At 52.5% G+C, this 18,463-nt stretch overlaps 1 long non-coding RNA gene across 1 annotated transcript; it reads right to left on the bottom strand.

The window, feature by feature from the left end:
- Positions 1 to 3,484: 3,484 nt before the first annotated feature.
- On the bottom strand, positions 3,485 to 11,991 carry LOC119864906. The gene is made up of 2 exons (XR_005375395.1): positions 11,349 to 11,991; positions 3,485 to 3,973 (listed from the first exon to the last, which is right to left on the bottom strand). It is a non-coding gene; the product is annotated as an uncharacterized LOC119864906 (long non-coding RNA).
- Between the last annotated feature and the right edge of the window lie 6,472 nt (positions 11,992 to 18,463).

The following is an 18,463-nucleotide window of genomic DNA, read 5'->3' on the forward strand; positions in this document are numbered from 1 at the left end:
AGTGGCTAAGAGACCATATTTCACTTGCAGTCACCCTGAGGCCAGAGAACCTATTAGGGGAAAAAATGGAACCAAGGTAATCCAAAATGGTAAGTCTCGGAGCGACACTGCGGTACTGTCCTTGTGAAAACTGTGGTGACCTCGAAAGAGAAAGTGAAAACTGTGAAAAGTGATAAAAGGCTCAGCTGAGACCCTCATGGCGTCATGCCTGGATCCCAGCAGTAGGCTCCCGGGCTACTGTCCTTGCACCTAGTCGCCCTTCCCCCAGGCCATCTGGTGTCACACCATGGGCCATTCATCTCTCCAGAACGTTCTTTCCATCGTGTCATCACACCCCCTGCTCAGAAAAAGTTCAATGCCCCTGCTGTCATCCCCAGGAAGTCAGCTTCACGTCTCTAACTGTCCTCACTGATAAGCGTAGAACTCAGCTCGGTCAGGGTATTCACTTGCTCTCGGACCAATAAGCCACGAGGAAGCCCAGCAAGAACAGAACGGATGTGTGCTGCAGGGTCCGGAAGACTTGCTTAAAAAAAAAGAAAAATAAAACAGATTTTATCTATTTATTCATGAGAGACACAGAGAGAGAGGCAGAGACACAGGCAGAGGGAGAAGCAGGCTCCATGCAGGGAGCCCAATGGGGAACTCAAACTCCAGGACCCTAGGATCACGCCCTAAAGGCAGACGCTCAACCACTGAGCCCCCAGGCGCCCCCCACAGACTTGCTTGTGATGCTAGTACTGTACTTGCCCAGCGGCAGACCCCAGGCACATTATCTGATTTTCTCAGCCCCGTCTGTAAAACAAGGATAATCCCAAACCTCGCGGCAGCTCGCCTGACAAAATGGCAAAACGTGTCCAAAGGACACAGCCCGGAACCCGTTGCAAACTCATGGATAATACTTTTTTGCTTGTTAATGATTTCTCGTTTCCCAAATTATCTGTGATACTACCTTAATATTAAAAAAAAATATATATATATATATATAATATAAAAAAGAACTGTAACACATCACCTTATCAAAGCTGGGGAACCCCATACTGTGCCTTAGGAAAACGAGTCCGATGTCGATGAGGGAGGGGAGAACCTGGAGGAACACGGAGGGGGGCGTGCAGAGCTGTGTTCACTGCTTAGTCCGCTTCGGTTTGAGTTCACACGCTCTTCCTAAGCGTTTTCTCCGTTTTCCTTGACATCCTGGGTTGATTTCAAATGAAAACAGTACTAGCAGCTCCACAGAAGAGCGCAGATAGAAGACGCAAGCCTCAACAAAAGCCCGTCCCACAGAAAGTTCCAGCATTGACATGTCCCTGTGTTGCATCCATGGTCCTTGCTCATTCAGGTCACGTATCCCTCAACGTGTTCTACAAGGAAGAAAGGCTGACACCGCCTAGTTCACTTTGCACCTTCTCGGTTGTTCATCAGAAGACATGTTCTACGTGGCCGTAGCCTTGAGCCACTTGGTGAAGACAGCAGGTGAGCGGCCTACGAGGCTGAGTGGGGAGCGGGCACATGCCCAGTGTGCTACGCTGTGTCCCTACGTCCCTCCTCCCCTAGGAGCTGAACTCCTCCCCGGCTGTTCAGTTTCTCCACGGAACTCAGATACATTTCTCTTTTTTTGTTTTTTTGTTTTGTTTTGTTTTTTTCTTTTATTTTTAATTTTTTTTCAGATATATTTCTATCTTCAAAGAGGTAATTAAAAAGGGAAATGAAGTTGAAAAGGAGATTAGACGGTGGTCATTGTCTTGCTACCAGAATTTGAATGTTCACTAAATTTCAGGGCAAAGAAGACATGGAAAGAAGTCTTCAGGGCATAATAAACACGGAAGTGATGACCTCCAAGGAGCAGAAAGAGACAGCAGATTGAGGACCAGAACACGAGACTCTATTAAGGAAACCGAAGACGGGGTGTTATTCTGTATGTTGGCAAATTGAACACCAATAAAAAATAAATTTATTATTAAAAAAAATAAATTAAAAAAAAAAAAAGGAAACCGAAGACGGCTTATAAGTGGAAACGGTAGATTTGTTCTGTCGGAAAACACTACTGAATTTTGGAAGCAATAGAACAAAAAAATAAAATGAAATAAGTCTTCATTAATACACTTTTTCAGAAGCAGAGCTCTATAATCCAGAAGGAACTCTACTCTTTTTTTTTTTAAATTGATTTTTTTTTATTGAAGTATCATTAACACACAATGTGGTATTGGCTTCAGGTGCACAACATATTGATTTGACGAGTCTACGCATTACTCACCGCTCAGCACGACGAGCGTAGTCACCGGCTGTCACCCTACCACCTCGTTACAACATTATTGACTATATTGCCTGTGCTGTGCTCTTTTATCTGCAGGACTTACTTATTTTATAATGGGAAGTTTGTACCCGTTCATACCCTTTATTTCACCCATCCCCTCTCCCGCCTGCCTTCGGGCAACCACCGGTTTGTTCTCTGTATTTGTCTGGTTTTTCATTTGTTCCTTTGGAAGAACTCTACTCTTAATCACGTATATGATAGAGGAAGATGAATGGTCACCACAAAGGAATCAAGAACACAATAATTCTGAGGCGCCTGAGTGGCTTAGTGGGCTAAGCAGCCAACTCCTGATCTCGGTCAGGTCATGATCTCCGGGTCCAGGGTGGAGCCCCACAATGAGCTCTGCTTGAGGATTCCCCCCTTTCCCTCTCCTGCTGCCCGTCCCCATTTACACACGCATGCATTCTCCCCCCTCAAATAAATAAATAAATCTTTAAAAATATACGGATACAACAATTCACCAAAGTGAACATTTTAGGAGGGAAGAGAGGAAAGTCTCACCATCAGGAAATCCAATGTCTGCTTATGTAGCTGAGAAGACCCGGCACCCAAATGGCAAGGGGGAAATGGGAACCCAGCGCGTTCACTCTGTCCTCACCCTTCTCTGTACCGCACCCATCGATCCAATCAGGAAAGAAGAATCAGGTGTTTCCGAGCGCGGGTTCCGCTACGTCATCAACGCAGGGTTGTTTTAAACCAACGCTGTGTGGAGCTATGGCCGTAACAGAGTTTGAGGGTCAAGGCCAGAAATCCTGGTATGACTAAGACTGCGGAGAAACATACGGGGCTTCAGAGCATCCCACAGACAGAGAATCAAACAAAGCGTTGAGGGGGTCCAAAGTTTCCAAAAGAAATCGCTTCTGTAATGGGAATCATTAGTTCCCTGAAGCCTCCGAGAAGGGGCTTTTAGTAAGTTTCCAAATAAACTTTATAGGCCCAAATTACCTAGGCGGCTATTGGAGCCTTGGGGAAGATTCCGAATATCCTAACCTCTCGCCGTATTTCTGCCAACCCTTTCTATTTATCTCTTGCTGCTGCTTCTTCAACGTCTCTACTTTCTCATGTTTCCAGGCTCAGCACTCCTGACCCTCCTACGTTATCTCATGCGAGAAGCGCAACCATCCTTCTAAATACTTGTTTTACTTTATGGTGGGTACATTTTGTGTCCTCTCCAATAAATTATTGTGTTGTTTTTTTTTTTTTTTCCAAGTCGCAAAGGCAGGCTCCGCTGTTTTCTTCTGGAAAATTTATAATTTTAGCTTTTACATCTCATGATCCATCTTGAATTAATTTGTGTGTATAGTGAGACGTAGGGGTAGATGTTACTTTTTCCATGCATTTAGCCCAGTTATCCGAGCACCATTTGTTGAAAAGATTTTCCTCTCCCCCGTTAAATTGCCTTGGCATGTTTGTTGAAAATCAGTTGACCATGCATGTGTGGTTTTATTTCTGGATTCTATTTTGTTCTGATGGTGTATTTGTCTGTTTTTAAGCCAGCACCACAGTGCCTTGATCACCGTAAAATTCATAGTAATCAGCTTTTACATTCCACAGAGAGCTTGATGCAGAAACCTAAGACAAGTTCTAGGGCCGACTGTGGCGTTACCTGGCTGTGAAGTTTTGAACAAGTCGTCCAATCTCTCCATGAATTAATGTATTCATCTGTAAAATAAGAGGGCGTAGATCAGAGTCGCAAATTAAAATAATTGGCAGATAATCTCAACCAATTCATCTGGACGTTACAACACAAACAGGCAGGGACGGAGAATGTGCCAAAGTCCGTGTCCAATCTCAAGAGGAAAGTCACTGCACCATTCCAGCCTGCAGGACTGTAAGCTTGCGGATGCCAGATCTTCTGATTTTTCCAGGGAAGCCAGAAACCTGCGTTTTTATGTGAAATCCTCTGACTTTTAAAGCACCCTGCAGGCCGGAGAAAACACAGATGCTGAGCTCTTGAGCTGCCAGTATGAGGCCCATGAACTAGCAAATCTCTCAGAATGTCAATTCTTCTTTTTAGTGAGTTATTGTGAAGAATAAATGAGGGAACATGAACGTGCCTAGCACCGCGCCTGGCACGTAATAAATATTCAGTAAAAATGCGGTCTTTTCTTCCTGATTGAACAGTCCGTAAATTGTATCCCAAGTCCCTGTTCCTACGCCTGCTCTTCTTACAAGCTGAGAGCCATTTCCAACCGTCAGCTCACTCGCCACTTAGCTCCCAGGCTAGCCACGCGACACCTGGTTGCCCCTCTGAACTCTCCTCCACCTTCCGCTGTGCCCACACAGGCTGACTTATATGAACCCCATGAGCAGGCGTTTTATGGTCAGTGGCCAATAGGGACACCGACAGAGATTCGAGGGCAGAGAGGAGTGAGGTAGGGGTGCATACGCCACCAGCGCCCGGCCTGCTGAGTCACCAGGATGGACTATGGCCTAAAGCCATAGCTCTCTTTGGCCTGCTCTCTTCACAGCAGGCCATTCCTCTTGGACTCTACTATTTTCTCCTGCTGACCTTGCAGGACACGAAGTGGTTCCACGTGGTCCCCTCACTGAAGCGTCATTGAGTGTGAGGCGCTACGTCATCTTGGGCATACACGTTGTCTGCTATGCCAACCTCTCACTCCAAGTAGAATTCCCTCCTCCATCCCTTTTCTCAATGTTGCCACTATCTTGCCAACTAACCAGCCTTACAATGATGTACCTGTTGTAGAAAGGCAGGCTCTCATGGCGCCCCTAGACCTTAGTTATCTCTCAGGACAGAACGGGGGGAAAAAAGGCAAGAAAGAAACGCCACCTACCAAAAAATACTGGGATTGGTTAAGGTCGGGGATGAGTTTGCCACATTTTCTAGGACTGGAGTTTCAGATGGAATAACATTTACTGCTTTTGAAGCTGCAAGTCCGTTTCCTTTATTTAGGCCAAAAGGGCGAAGGCTCAGAGATGCTCGGCGCAACCCTTTTTTCTCCCCTTTGTGAATATCTTCTTTTCATTCACGCCTGGAGACATCAGCACTTTGCCCTGGCACGGGGTGCACTCTGCATCGGTCTCTCCACGCCGGCAGTGGAGGGCCGCCTATCCAGGCTGAACTTAATAAACACAGAAAGCTGTTTGGCCTGCTTTGGATCTAAGCTATATATAGGCTGCTTCTGGTGCCTTACAAAGTTTTCCACGTGGTTCATCCTAGCTTACTGCTATTTTGTGCTGGAATTACAAGCAGAAGTCTGCTAATAATAGTATTACTCTGCTTCCTCTTTCGTCCTTTCTTAGTGGCTTTAGTATCTTACTTAGTGGCCTCGGAAGCAGGAAACCTGGATGGCTGAAGGCAGGATTCGTGGGCTCTTGATTGCATTAGCATAAAATCCCAATCCAACATATGATCAATACAAAATAGTTGGCATCGATTTCTCCTTATGCCAACTCTTCATCCCCAGCGTTCGCTCGATCACATGCCTTCTGTATCTTGCTTCAAAGCGCCATTGGCATCTGCCTCCTATTGTGCATTCGCACCCCCACCCCATCTGTATGGCCTCTGACTCCTCCTGCCACCCCAGTGGTACAGGAACCGCTGCCCTTTCGCGTCCATTGTGTCCACGTCTGCCAGATTCACCTTTCTTGTCGACTGTTTCCATCAGGACTCTTCCTTACACGTTACTTCAGATATCAACTCTGCGGCCCAGGCTTCCCCAGAATATGCACGGCCCATCTCCGTGGTCCTGAGGATAAGGGTGAGGGAGCGCAGTGTCCTCAGTGTTTTCTCCCAACTATGCCCTTGCTTGATAAGCCGTATCTGCTTCCTTCTACCTTGTAATCAAGCCCTGCTACGTCATATTCTACTTTCTCGATCCTTCCCTTCTTAATTTAATCAACAGTTAACTCTTCCTATGAACTCACGTGAAACATTTAGTCGTTCCCATATAATATAACCACGAAATATACGTTATTTTATGTTGTTTTCTAATCGCTCTAAGTATCCTTGCGTTAAATATATTGCTTAGTGTTAATGGTGGGGGTGTTGATGATATCGTGATTAGGGGACATAGGAAATGTTCTCATCTTGCTTTTTGGTCCAGACATTTGTTCGTCTTCTTCAAGGCTCTAAAAGCTATATTGCGAACAAGGGACAATGACAAATGGGAATTTAGGCACCATCGTGTGACGGTCAGTTTTACGTGTCAGTTTGGTTAGGCTGTAATCCCCACCATGGTCTCGAAGTTGCTATGAAGACATCTTTAGATGTGATTAGAGCCCATAATCAGTTTGCCTTAAATAAATGGGTTTTTTCCTAACTAATCTGGGTAACCCTGATTCAATCAATTAACAGGCCTTGAGAGCAGAGCTGAGATCTCCCAGATTAGAAATTCCAACTGCGGACACCAGCTTCAGCTGTGCCCGAGAGTTCAGCCTGCCCTTCCTTACAGCCTGTTCTATAGATTTTGGACTTGGCCAGTCACCACAGTTGCTTAAGCCAATTTCTTGCAATAAGTCTCAAAATACATCTGCTACTGATTCCTTATTTTCTGGTTTAACCCTGACTGATACAGATTTTGGTACATGTTAGAGGAGTGTTGGTGTAACAAATAACCAAACACATAGAAATGGCTTTGGAATTGGGAAATAAGCCAAAGCTGGAGGAATTTTGAGCAGAATGATAGAAAACATGTATATTGCCTTGAACAGACTGTTAGAAGAAATATGGATGTCGGGCACCTGGGTGGGTTAATCGGGTAAGTGTCCAAGTCTTGGTTTCAGCTCAGATCATGATCTCAGGCTCCTGGGATTGAGCCTTGAGTCAGGTTCCTTGCTCAGCACGGAGTCTGCTTGTCCCTCTCCCTTCCCTCTGCCCTGTGTGCATTCTCTCTCTCAAATGAGTAAACAAATCTTTTTTTTTTTTTTTTTAATATGGATGTGAGGATTCCAAAGGAAATGAGGACTCTGGTATAAAAAAGAACTTCATCACCTTAGAGAATACTTAAACCTTCATAAAAAGGCTGTTGGTAGAAAAACAGACATTGAAGACACTCCCAGGGAGGGCTCGGAAGGTAACGAGGGGTATGTAAGAACTATAGGAAAAGTCAGAAAGCTGCCATTTTTATATAATGGCAGAAAGCTCACTGGACTTGTCCTACAGTAATGTGGAAAGTAGAGCTCTAAGCAGTGAACTTGGGTCTTTAACTTGAGGGAACTTTCACGCAAATTGTCGAAGGTCTAGAGTGCTTTCTTCTCGATGCTGATAATAAAATATGAGAAGACAGACATAGGTTGAGAGAAGAATTATTAGAAGGAACTGAGACTTGATGATTTGGGAAATTCTGTCTAGATTCAAGAATTGCTAGAATGAGGAGATGCACTGTCAGGAAAGCCGGCTCTGGAAAGAAAGCCAGTGATGTGACTGGGCAGCCTTGCTACCACCTCAGAAGGAGCAAATGACCACAATATTCAATTACACAGAGGGACCTTAAGGGGGATCATGCATATGCCTCATAGGTCTCCTTTGCCATTTAAGCAGAAGTTAGGAATAGAGATGGGTTTGTCCAGGATCTCTCTGTGGAGGAGCCTCCCGTCTACTGGAGGGAATCCCCAGGACAGTCACAGGGCACCCACAAAGATCCTGAGAGCTTCATACCAGCAGAAACCCTTCCATCTTAGACAGAAAGGGAGAGGGAAAAGATAAAATGAAAGAAGGCTGTTGACTTCCAGAATCCTACAGACTAATAAAATCACTCCGCTGCAAACATACGCGACCCTTCATGAAGAAGGAAAGATGACTCAGACTTGCAACTAAAGTCTCAAGTCACAGATCATCCTTAGGCCTTGAAACCCAGTGGACTTTTCCTGCTTCATTTCTAATTTTCTTGGCAACAGTGACTCCTCTTCCTTTCCATTTGCTCCCTTCCTGAACGTGTCTGCAAGTGATATCCTATGTCTGTACCACCATTATATTTCGGGAGCAGAGAATTTGTTCCCCGGTTTTATAGGTCCATAGATGATGAGAAACGTTGCCCAAGGATAGATTGCATGAGTCATGTTGATTTTGATTATGAGATGTGGGACTTTTTAATTAAGAAGTTTAAGATGAGTTTTTTTTTTCTTTTTTTTACTTTGAGTTAATGATGTAATGAATGAAACTTTCGGGGTTGTTGGGATAGGGTGAGTATATATTGTATGAGGGATGGACATGAATCTTTGAGGACCAGAGGGCAAACGATAGTGGACAGATTAAATGACCCACCAGAGATGTCCATATGTTAATCCCCAGAGCCTGTGAATATGGTACCTTAATAGCAAAAGAAACTTTAAAATGTGATCCATTTAAGGATCTTGAGATGGAGGAAGTGTCTTGTGCCATCCGGGTTAATCAAATGCAATTATAAATGTCCTTAAAAGAGGGAGGCAGGAGGGCCAGAGACGGAGAAAGGAGATATGATTATAGAAGCAAAGGGTGAGAAGCAAAGGGGAGACTTAAAGATACTGCATTGCTGGCTTTGAAGATGGAGAAAGGTCCATGAACTAAGGCGTGCAGGTGGCCTCTAGTAGCCAGAAAAGAAAACGGTGCCGTTCCGAGGAGTCCGGCCCCACTGACACTTTGATTTCATCCCAGTGAAGCTTACTTTGTACTTCTGAACTCCTGTAAGGAGGTAAATTCATATTGTTTGAAACTACCAAGTTTGGAGTAACTTGTTATATGAAACATATACGCATCTTATTTATAACTGGGCTTGGTTCCTAATACCCCGCGTAAACCCATCTAGTAACCTGGGCCTCAGCTTGAAACCTAAACCCAAGAGGAAGGCTTCCCAAGAGGAAGCTCTTCTAAAGCCAAACTTACCGTTAGCTCCTCAAGACTGAGTGGATGAGAGTTTCCTACAGGAGGGAGGGAGGGAGGGAGGGAGGGAGGATAGACCAAGCCTGTAGTCATGTAGACTTAACTTTAACATCTGCTGCATGGAAACAAGGAGAATAAGAGGGTCACACAAGTTCATGGGTTTCTAGCCTATTCTGAGGCAGTGACCACACCCACTATTAAATGGACCCAATCAGAATCCCAAATTCTGACCTAGTCAGATTAGCATTTAAAATAACAGTTAAAAGCCTTGGGCTTAGTGTCAGACGGAATGGGCCGGAATCCCAACTCCGCACTGTGACGTGAAGCAAGGTGCTGTCACTTCATCGTGTTCTCGTCAGCAACATCCCTACAGCAACTGGACCTTCCCTACAGGATAATTCTGAGGAAAGATCTGCAATGAGCTTGGAACAGTGTTTACCATTGCTACGGAGGAAAGAAGAAGAAAGAAAGAAGTGTGCACACGCGCACACGCACACGCGCACACGCACGGGGTAACGTCACAGTAACCCGAAGTAATGTGCGACATGCTGCCGAGGTCGGAGGAAGTCCCAGATGTAGACGTGATCACTGAGATGCCTGAGAGCGCCAGACATGCTGCCGTTCCCTTTAATGGACAAAAAGACCGGATCTGGGGAGGATGCGGAGACCACCCCACGTAGCCTTACAAAGTCAACCACAAGGTCTAAGGAGTGAGCCGCGGAGCCCACCACGGCCTCAGGGTCCCTCCTCTAGTTTCTAGAAGGCACAGGACTTACTCTCATGAATATGTCTGAAATACCATTTCAAATCTTTATTCCCTCGAGATATGAATTTATTTCTGTAAAATAATTTCTTCCCCGGGGTCCCTCTCCAGAGAACATGAATAAATCGCATATTGGGTTCTTCCATAGTTGATGCCCGCGAACTGAAATCAGTAGGAACCAAGAGATTGGCTACCTTCTGATCAAGACCAGCCTCAGCGGGAAGCAGACTGGCGTCCTCTTAATACCGAGTTAAGAGGGTATGAGAACACCCGACCTGTGCCCGCTTTCATCTCACCACCTTCTAAAGGGCCTCTGTACTTAACGACCGCAGCTATGCGTTCCTACTGTTTTTATTCATAAATTCGTTTGCCCATTCATTCATTGTAAACACTGAGGACCGACTAACTCAAATACACAGAAACACACACCTAAAAAGGAACTGTGAATCCTACGCAAGGTTTAAAGAAGTTCAGAGATTCAAAAAAAAAAAAAAAAATCACCCCTGCCCTTAAGAAGCCAAGATATTAGAGATATTACTGGGATGAAGATAACGAGTATCTGCTTCATAGGGCGCTGTGATAGTGACTATAACGTCCTTTTACGATTCCTGCACATGATCAACAAACGCTTCCCGTAATTACTAAGATCAGTGTTGATGGAGCTGTAAGGGATTAGAGGATTTGGAGCCCAGGGGTTCTCGAACTTTCGTATGTGTCAGAATTAGCCAGACCGCTGGCTAAAACCTAAATCCGGGGCCGCACCTCCAGAGTTTCAGATTGGGCAGATCTGCGGTGAGTCGAGAACTCGCATGTCTACCGTGTTCCCGGCCAGTGTTGACGCTGCTGACCTGGGTCCCCCTGGGAGAGCCCCGCTCCAGTGCAGCCCCTCACGTTCGGGATGAGGCCCCGAGGGTTCCGAGAGCCCCGACGGCCCGCGGCGCACGGGTAAGGCCCTCCTGCGCCGTGACAGCTGCAGACCTTACCACAGATTTCCGCTCGGGCGCCCTAAAGAGGGCGGCATTTCGGTGCTGCGGGTGCTTCGGGCCTTTGAGGCCGACGGGGAGACAGGCGGGGACGCGGCTCGGGACAGCGGCCCCAGGGGCCAGCCACGGCAGGCCGTGGATCAGCCGGAAAGCCACTTGCGTCGTGGCCCGCTGCTGGTAACAGATTCTGCCCCCAACACACTCCTTTTCAAGTCATACCAGCCCCCCCGGCCCCCGAGAAGGATGGAGGCCCCGGACTGTGGGACGGAGAGGCTCAAACCCGTAACTCAGGGTTAGGGCTCAGTCTCCTGAGCGTCTGCCTTCCCTTCAGGCCATCATCTTGGGGGCCCGGGATCGAGCCCCGCTTCGGGCTCTCCACTCGGCGGCAAGTTCCCCCCACCCCGTGCTCCCTCTCGCTCTCCCTCAAATAAATGAATAAAATCTTAAAAAATGAAATAAAATACAAACCTCTGAGCTCAAACAGTGAACGTTTATGTCTCCGCGTCTGCACATCAGGAGTTGAGGCGTGGCTCACCCCCACTTCCTCGGGGCCTCTCACGGGGCTGCAGTAGCGGCATCGGGGGCGGTGGTAAGGCCGAGGCCTCAGCCGAAGACTCGGGGCGAGGGTCTGTCTCCGCGGCGCCTGCACAGTTTTCGGAGGGACTTAGTCCTCTGGGAGTTTGGGGTGAGGCCCCCTTCCGTTCTTGGCCACGTCGGCTCCGTCGGAGCCAAGGGGACAGGCGGTGGGCGGGCGGCGGGACGGAAGCCAGCGTCCTTGAGGGCGATGAGGAAGGTGACGTCTCATCACCTGTCGCCATATCCTCGGCTTACAAGCCAGTGCCTGGAGTCAGCCGCGTGCGGGCCGAGAGGGCTGCACGGGCTGGGCACGCGCCGAGACCGCCGAGGGCCTGGCCCAAGCTGCCGGCCGCGCTGTTCAGGGAACCAGGTCCTCGTGTCACAGAGGAGGCTCCGAAATGGCAGGTGGCTTCGTAAGACCACGCGGTCCGCCGGCCGCCGCGGCTCGCGTCACCACCACACGGCAATTAACACAACGGAACCAAAACGTGACAGCAGGGGCTTCCGAGCCGACCGGTCCAGAACTCGGATTCAGACAGAATCGGGAAGTCGTGTCTCCAATTGTCATTTTAATCAAAAACTCAAGAGATGACGACGCAATGTAACAGTTCCAGCAACAATCGCGTGTGGGCGCCCTGTCGGTCACGCCAGGCAAGCGTTTTCTGTCGGAGCCCGTCCATGCGGTCCAGCGGGCACTGCCCGGCCCGTTACCAGACAACGGACGTGTCCCCTTCACCCTGCGAGCCCCTCACGTCCTCCAAAGCGGCAGGTACCCTATGAACATGCACGATGGGCCTCACCAGGTGGCACGGGCTCCTCACGCAGCTGCCCGGAAAGAGCCACAACACACACTCCCCCTTGGCGCACATGCACTTGCCACCACGTACGCCTCAGACCTGCACACACCACGCTCTGCGGACTCCGCAGTGAGGGAGACAGTCATTGCACTAACCGTCCTGAGGGGCCAGGCACACGGACGTGTTCCCCACGTTAGATGACCAACCAGTGCGCACGGTGCTTTGATGGCAGAATCCAGCCGCCCTGACTGACCCGGCCCCCCAGCTGCCCGACTGACCTGGCCCCTGACTGACCTGACCCCCCAGCGCCCTCACTGACCCAGCTGCCCTGACAGACCTGGGCCCCCAGACACCCTGACTGACCCAGCTGCCCTGACTGACCTGACCCCCCAGCGCCCTCACTGACCCAGCTGCCCTGACTGACCCAGCTCCCCAGCCGCCCTGACTGACCTGGGCCCCCAGCGCCCTCACTGACCCAGCTGCCCTGACTGACCTGACCCCCCAGCGCCCTGACTGACCCAGCTGCCCTGACTGACCTGACCCCCCAGCGCCCTGACTGACCCAGCTGCCCTGACTGACCTGACCCCCCAGTGCCCTGACTGACCCAGCTGCCCTGACTGACCTGACCCCCCAGCCGCCCTGACTGACCCAGCTGCCCTGACTGACCTGACCCCCCAGCCGCCCTTGCTGACCCAGCTGCCCTGACTGACCTGACCCCCCAGCCGCCCTCGCTGACCCAGCTGCCCTGACTGACCTGACCCCCCAGCGCCCTGACTGACCCAGCTGCCCTGACTGACCTGACCCCCCAGCCGCCCTTGCTGACCCAGCTGCCCTGACTGACCTGACCCCCCAGCGCCCTGACTGACCCAGCTGCCCTGACTGACCTGACCCCCCAGCGCCCTGACTGACCCAGCTGCCCTGACTGACCTGACCCCCCAGCGCCCTCACTGACCCAGCTGCCCTGACTGACCTGACCCCCCAGTGCCCTGACTGACCCAGCTGCCCTGATTGACCTGACCCCCCAGCGCCCTCACTGACCCAGCCACCCTGACTGCCCCGACCCCCCAGCCGCCCCAACGGCAACAGTTTTATCTGACCCCGGGGTCTGTCAGACTTCGCAGTTTGGCTCCAGAGTCGACCTGGCTCCCTGACAAAGGGCACAGGGTCGGGTCACCCTGTCCTTCCCTAAAGGGGGGTGGAGAGCCAGTTACTGACTTTGGGACAGTTCCCCGAGTTTCCAAGGTCAACCCAGGCCAGGGGGCTTCCCGTGGCCTAGGACGGGGCTGAGGACAGACACTCTTCATGGCGAATAAGCTTCGTTAGGGAGCGAACCTCCCACGAAGGAGAGGATGGGAAGATCAGTCACTGGCAATCTTCGTACGGGTGGATCCTGAGTAATGACTCGCTCAGACCCGCTTCCCGACGGCGGGCTCAGGGGCTGCCTCGGAACGGGGAGCTCTGAGGAGAGGCGGGGCGAGGGGCCTCAGGAGAATGGGCCCAGCCTCCCTGGGGGCGCCCTTCCCTCCACCGGGACGCTGCCGCTCTCCCAAGAAAGCCACCGGATCTCAAAGCATTTTCCACAGAGCCATCTAGTGGACACTCGAAGCCTGGGCTCCCGCCGCCCGGGCCGCCAGCCAGCTGCTCCATCTCCCAGGTGCCAGAGCCCCTCTGGTCACGAACAGGAACATTTGGGTGTCGCCGTTACAACCACCCGTGAGTCTCCTCTGTGCGGGCGCCCCTCAGCCCGCAGCCCTCAGGGCTGCTTTGTGGGTCACCGTATTTTTAGATGCTGGACTTGGGAAGCTTGGGCAGGGAGACTAGGAGGGAAGAGGGAGAGATTCTTGGAACGGCAAAGCGCACGCGCGCCCCGCGATGGTAATGGTTAAGGCGCCTTAGGGTGCCGCGGGGGAAGGCAGCTGAACCAAGGCTATAGGAGAGACACCACCGGCTCCGGGACCAATAAAAGTGGCTCAAAAGCCGGTTCCATCACTTCATAGTGACGCTGACGTGGTCTCGGCCGAGGCCGAGCTCCGGAGCCGCAGGCGGAGAGAATCTGGAGACGCCGGTGGAACGCGGTGGTTTTCGGGCCGGGCCGGGCAGGAAGCGCTGCTGCCAGCGTCCTGGAGGGTGGCTGAGTGCGGGGGGCAGGGCCGGGGTGTCAAGAGGACTCTCCTGTGCTCGGGAGGACCCCCAGGACCCGGAGGCCTCGGCCTCTCAGCCACGGTTGCTTTCCCTCTGGCAAAGGCCTGCGGCAGGGCAGCCGGGCGCTCCCGGAGGACCTCGGCCTCTGCCTGCGGGCGCCGGTCACCAGGGTCACCAGGGTCACCAGGGTCACCAGGGGCTGCGGGGCGGAGGGCCTTGCGTGTTCTCGACTTTTCCCTCTGGAGGTCAGGTCGTTGGTCCGAGCGCTCTTGTCTCGTGACTCGCTAAGCGGAGGGAGCCCCGAGCCCCGCGACTGCTGCACGGCCACCGCCTGGCTTTCCTGCCGTCGGCTCGGGGGCACCTGGCGCCTGAGGAGGGCCCCCCGGTCCCCACCGGGGCGCGGGGCTCAGCGTCCTGGGCCATGGGGCGGCGGGAAGGGCGCTTCCCTCGGGGCGGTTGCTCCTCCACAGGAAGGTGCGCGGCTGCGGGGCCTGGGGTGTGAGACAGAGGCTGTACCTGCCACAGAAGGTGCTAGTGTCGGCCGGGCGCCCCCTCAGCCCCTCAGCCCCCTCAGGCCCCTCAGCCCCCTCAGCCCCCCTCAGGCCCCTCAGCTCCTCAGTCCCCTCAGCCTCCTCAGCCCCCTCAGCCCTCCTCAGCCCCCTCAGCTCCTCAGCCCCCTCAACCTCCTGCCCCCTCAGCCCCCTCAGCCCCCCTCAGGCCCCCTCAGCTCCTCAGTCCCCTGAGCCCCTCAGCCCTCCTGCCCCCTCAGCCTCCCTCAGGCCTCCTCAGCCCCTTTCATTCCCCTGAACCCCCCTTGGCCCCCCTCAGCCCCCTCAGCCCCCCTCAGCCCCCTCAGCCCTCCTGCCCCCTCAGCCTCCTCAGCCCCTCAGCTCCCCTTCAGCCCCCCTCAGCCCCCTCAGCCCCCTCAGTCCCCTCAGCCCCCTCAGCCCCCTCAGCCCCCGTCAGCCCCCTCAGTCCCCTATGCCCCCTCACCCCCCTCAGCCCCCCTCAGTCCCCTTGGCCCCCTCAGCCCCTTCAGCCCCCCTCAGCCCCCTTGGCCCCCTCAGCCCCCCTCAACCCCTTTCAGTCCCCTGAGCCCCCTCAGCCCCCTCAGCCCCGGCACACGCTCCTCCTGGCCAGGCCGCCTGCCCGGCCCGCTCAGCCCTCCCACCCGCCGCTTCCCGAGCGCACAGGCCATCGCGGGTCACCGTCTGGACCCCGTGTCCCGCCCGTCGCTGGGGTCCAGGCCCGCTCTCCCGTCGTCACTGCTCCTCTGGCTCCCCGACCTCTGGCGCCCCGAGGGCTCCCATGTGCCCCGGCGGGCTCAGTGGCCGCCCCCCAGCGAGAGGGCCTCTCCGCCCCCTGCCCTGCGGCCAGCGAGGACACCGGGCCAGGCCGAGGCACGGACTCCCCCAGAGCGGCCTGTGTCCCCGACTTCCCTGGGAGCCTGCGGCCTCACTCCAGGGACCTGGCGTCGCCTCGCGGGGCCTTCCCCCGAGCTGCCTCGGTCCCCGCAGAGGCAAGGACGGAGCTGTCCTCAGCAGGGTGACTTCCCTCCCGTGAAGCCGCAGAAGAGGGAATCGAGGTTTCAGGCCCAACAATCTTAGAGTCGGCTCGTCTTTGCGGGGTGCGCGCCCTCGCCGGCCCCCTGGGCCTCTCCTCGCCATGGTCCCCAGATCGCGGGCCTTCTGCCTGGCCAGACAGACCTGCGTCCCACCGGCTCTTTGCTGGACGCGCCCCCCCCCACCCCCGACACACGGAGCCCGAGCCGTGGAATAACTCGAGGTCTCCCATGTAAACCTAGGACGGGCTTGACCGCGGTTTTTTGACTCTGTAGACTCGTTTTCCCCAGTAGCCGCACAGCGATGACTTTATAGGGAAAATGTAGTAAAACCGAGAGGGAGACACCACAGAGAAAGCTCCACGTACCTTGAAGACTCCATTTCTTCACATTTATCTTCCTCCCGCCAGAACACTGAGAAAGAGCCGTAAGACCTGGAGTTTCCCTTTTCATCGTAAAATCAATGCGAGTTCTGGCTTTAAAAGAAACACAAAGAGTATAGAGAAATCTAGGATGGAAAGGGAGCCTTCGTGCCCCTTCTCACCCCGACGTGCTCCGCGTACGGTTCCGTGTGTAACCACGTCGAGACATCCACACCAATAAGACCCTTGTTTCTTCATAGACTGCGTTTTGGGCGATAGGTGCCAAATACCAACTCTTACGATCTACCTCACTGTCGAGCGGCTGCACATCATGAATTCTGTGCACAGATCACACGCTATTTACCCGGACCCCGATTGAGTTCTTTTTTTTTTTTTCTTTCAGAAATGGCAGCAAATAACAATGACAAACTATCCTTCAAAAAACATCCTTTAAGATGCATCTTTGTATTTTTGGATGAGCAAAACGGCACGCTGTACACAAGCGGTGGGATTGTGCGGTCAAAGGGGCGAGAGGCAGGAGAGGGGCTTCAGAGCTTTCCAGATGATGTGCCCCCACGTCAAATGGACAAGTAGATCCTTGTCCTTAGTACCTCGAGCCTCATCGTTCTAGGACACTCGGGGAAACAAAGCCAGTACGAGGTTGCATATAATCACGTGGACCTTGCCATTTAAAACCTTTCTTCCACTTAAAAATACCTCTTTGGGTTTTTGCTTTGCTTTTAGCTCTGGACAATCAAGAAGAAGAAGAAGAAGAAGAAGAAGAAGAAGAGAGGAGGAGGAGGAGGAGGAGGAGGAGGAGGAGGAGGAGGAGGAGGAGGAGGAGGAGGAGGAGGAGAAAAGGTTTAATTTATTTATTTGAGAGGCAGTGGAAGCAGGGGGCAGAAGTGGGACAAGCAGACTCCCTGACCCAGGGCTCGAACTCACGACCCTGAGGCCATGACCTGAGCCAAAATCCAGGGTCGGGTGCTTAACTGACCGGGTCCACCAGGTGCGCCTGCCTGGACGTCGCTGATGTCAGGACATCCCTACCTCAGCAGCCACGGGAAAGGAAAAGACGCCATGAACTCAGGAGCAGACAGCACACACTTGTGACCCTTTGCCACCAAGCTCAAGGACAGAGCCACGGCCTCCCTACACGGCGAGGGGTCGACGGGCCTCTGGCTTCTTAACCCGCTTACTCTCTTCCTCATCATCTGCCTCTGGAAACGCATATATTGTCATTTTATGTCCCTTTTGCTTGCTCTGCTCCTCCCTTCTTCCCTCCTTTCTCTTTTCTTTCCTTCCTTCTTCCAGTTTCCCTTCCTTCCTGTCTTTTCCTTTTCTCTCTTTCTGTGCATCGCTATTTTGCCCTCCTTTCCTTCTATCTCTGTGTTTCATTCCTTATTTCTTTCTTTACATCTTTCGCCCTTTTGTCATTCAACAAACTTCTGAGTGTCGTCCACATCCACGTAAGGGGCGCTATGTCCCCCGCTGGCTGGAAAGGACAACGAGGACGAGAGAGCCGCGGCCTTCCCAAGCGTGTCATCTCGCACGCGGGCTCACTGTGGCCTGAAGCACTCAGGGAGCTTTGCCTCCACCCCACGCTCCTCGCAGGGCAGCAGGATGGTGAGAAGGGCCCTCGGGGCTCAGTGGCTCTGCGGAAGAACACTGCCCGCGGGGCCCCCAGCTACAAAGTCGGCCGGGACCAGGCAGGTTAAAAAATAAAATTTGAGTTAAGCAGCTCGGGTCAAAAACAAAGAGAGGTAGCGGCTCTGGCAACCTGGACGCGCACAGCCGTCTAACCCGGGCAGCTGTCACCCAGCTCTTGCTGATGCTTGTCACGCAGCGACGAAGCCCTACGTGGCCTAGGCGGGAGTTTCCACGCACTAGATGCAGCCGGTGAGCTGCCAGTCTGTGGCTCTTCTGCAGACTTGTCACCGCTCTCAGCCTGTCTCGAAGGGAAGCCCTCCGGTCAGATGACAGCCGAAGCTGCCCTAACCTGAATGTTACGCTTGGCCTTTAATTTAGAGCCCAAGATCTGCAGCTTCCGTTGGTCTATATATCTTGCAGATTCTGACAGCAAACATGAATGACAAGAAAGTGTTGCCCCAACAGAATTCCATGAAATCACATTCTTTTAAGTCG

This window comes from Canis lupus, chromosome 21 (assembly GCF_011100685.1).
Source record: "Canis lupus familiaris isolate Mischka breed German Shepherd chromosome 21, alternate assembly UU_Cfam_GSD_1.0, whole genome shotgun sequence".
Lineage (NCBI taxonomy): Eukaryota > Metazoa > Chordata > Mammalia > Carnivora > Canidae > Canis > Canis lupus.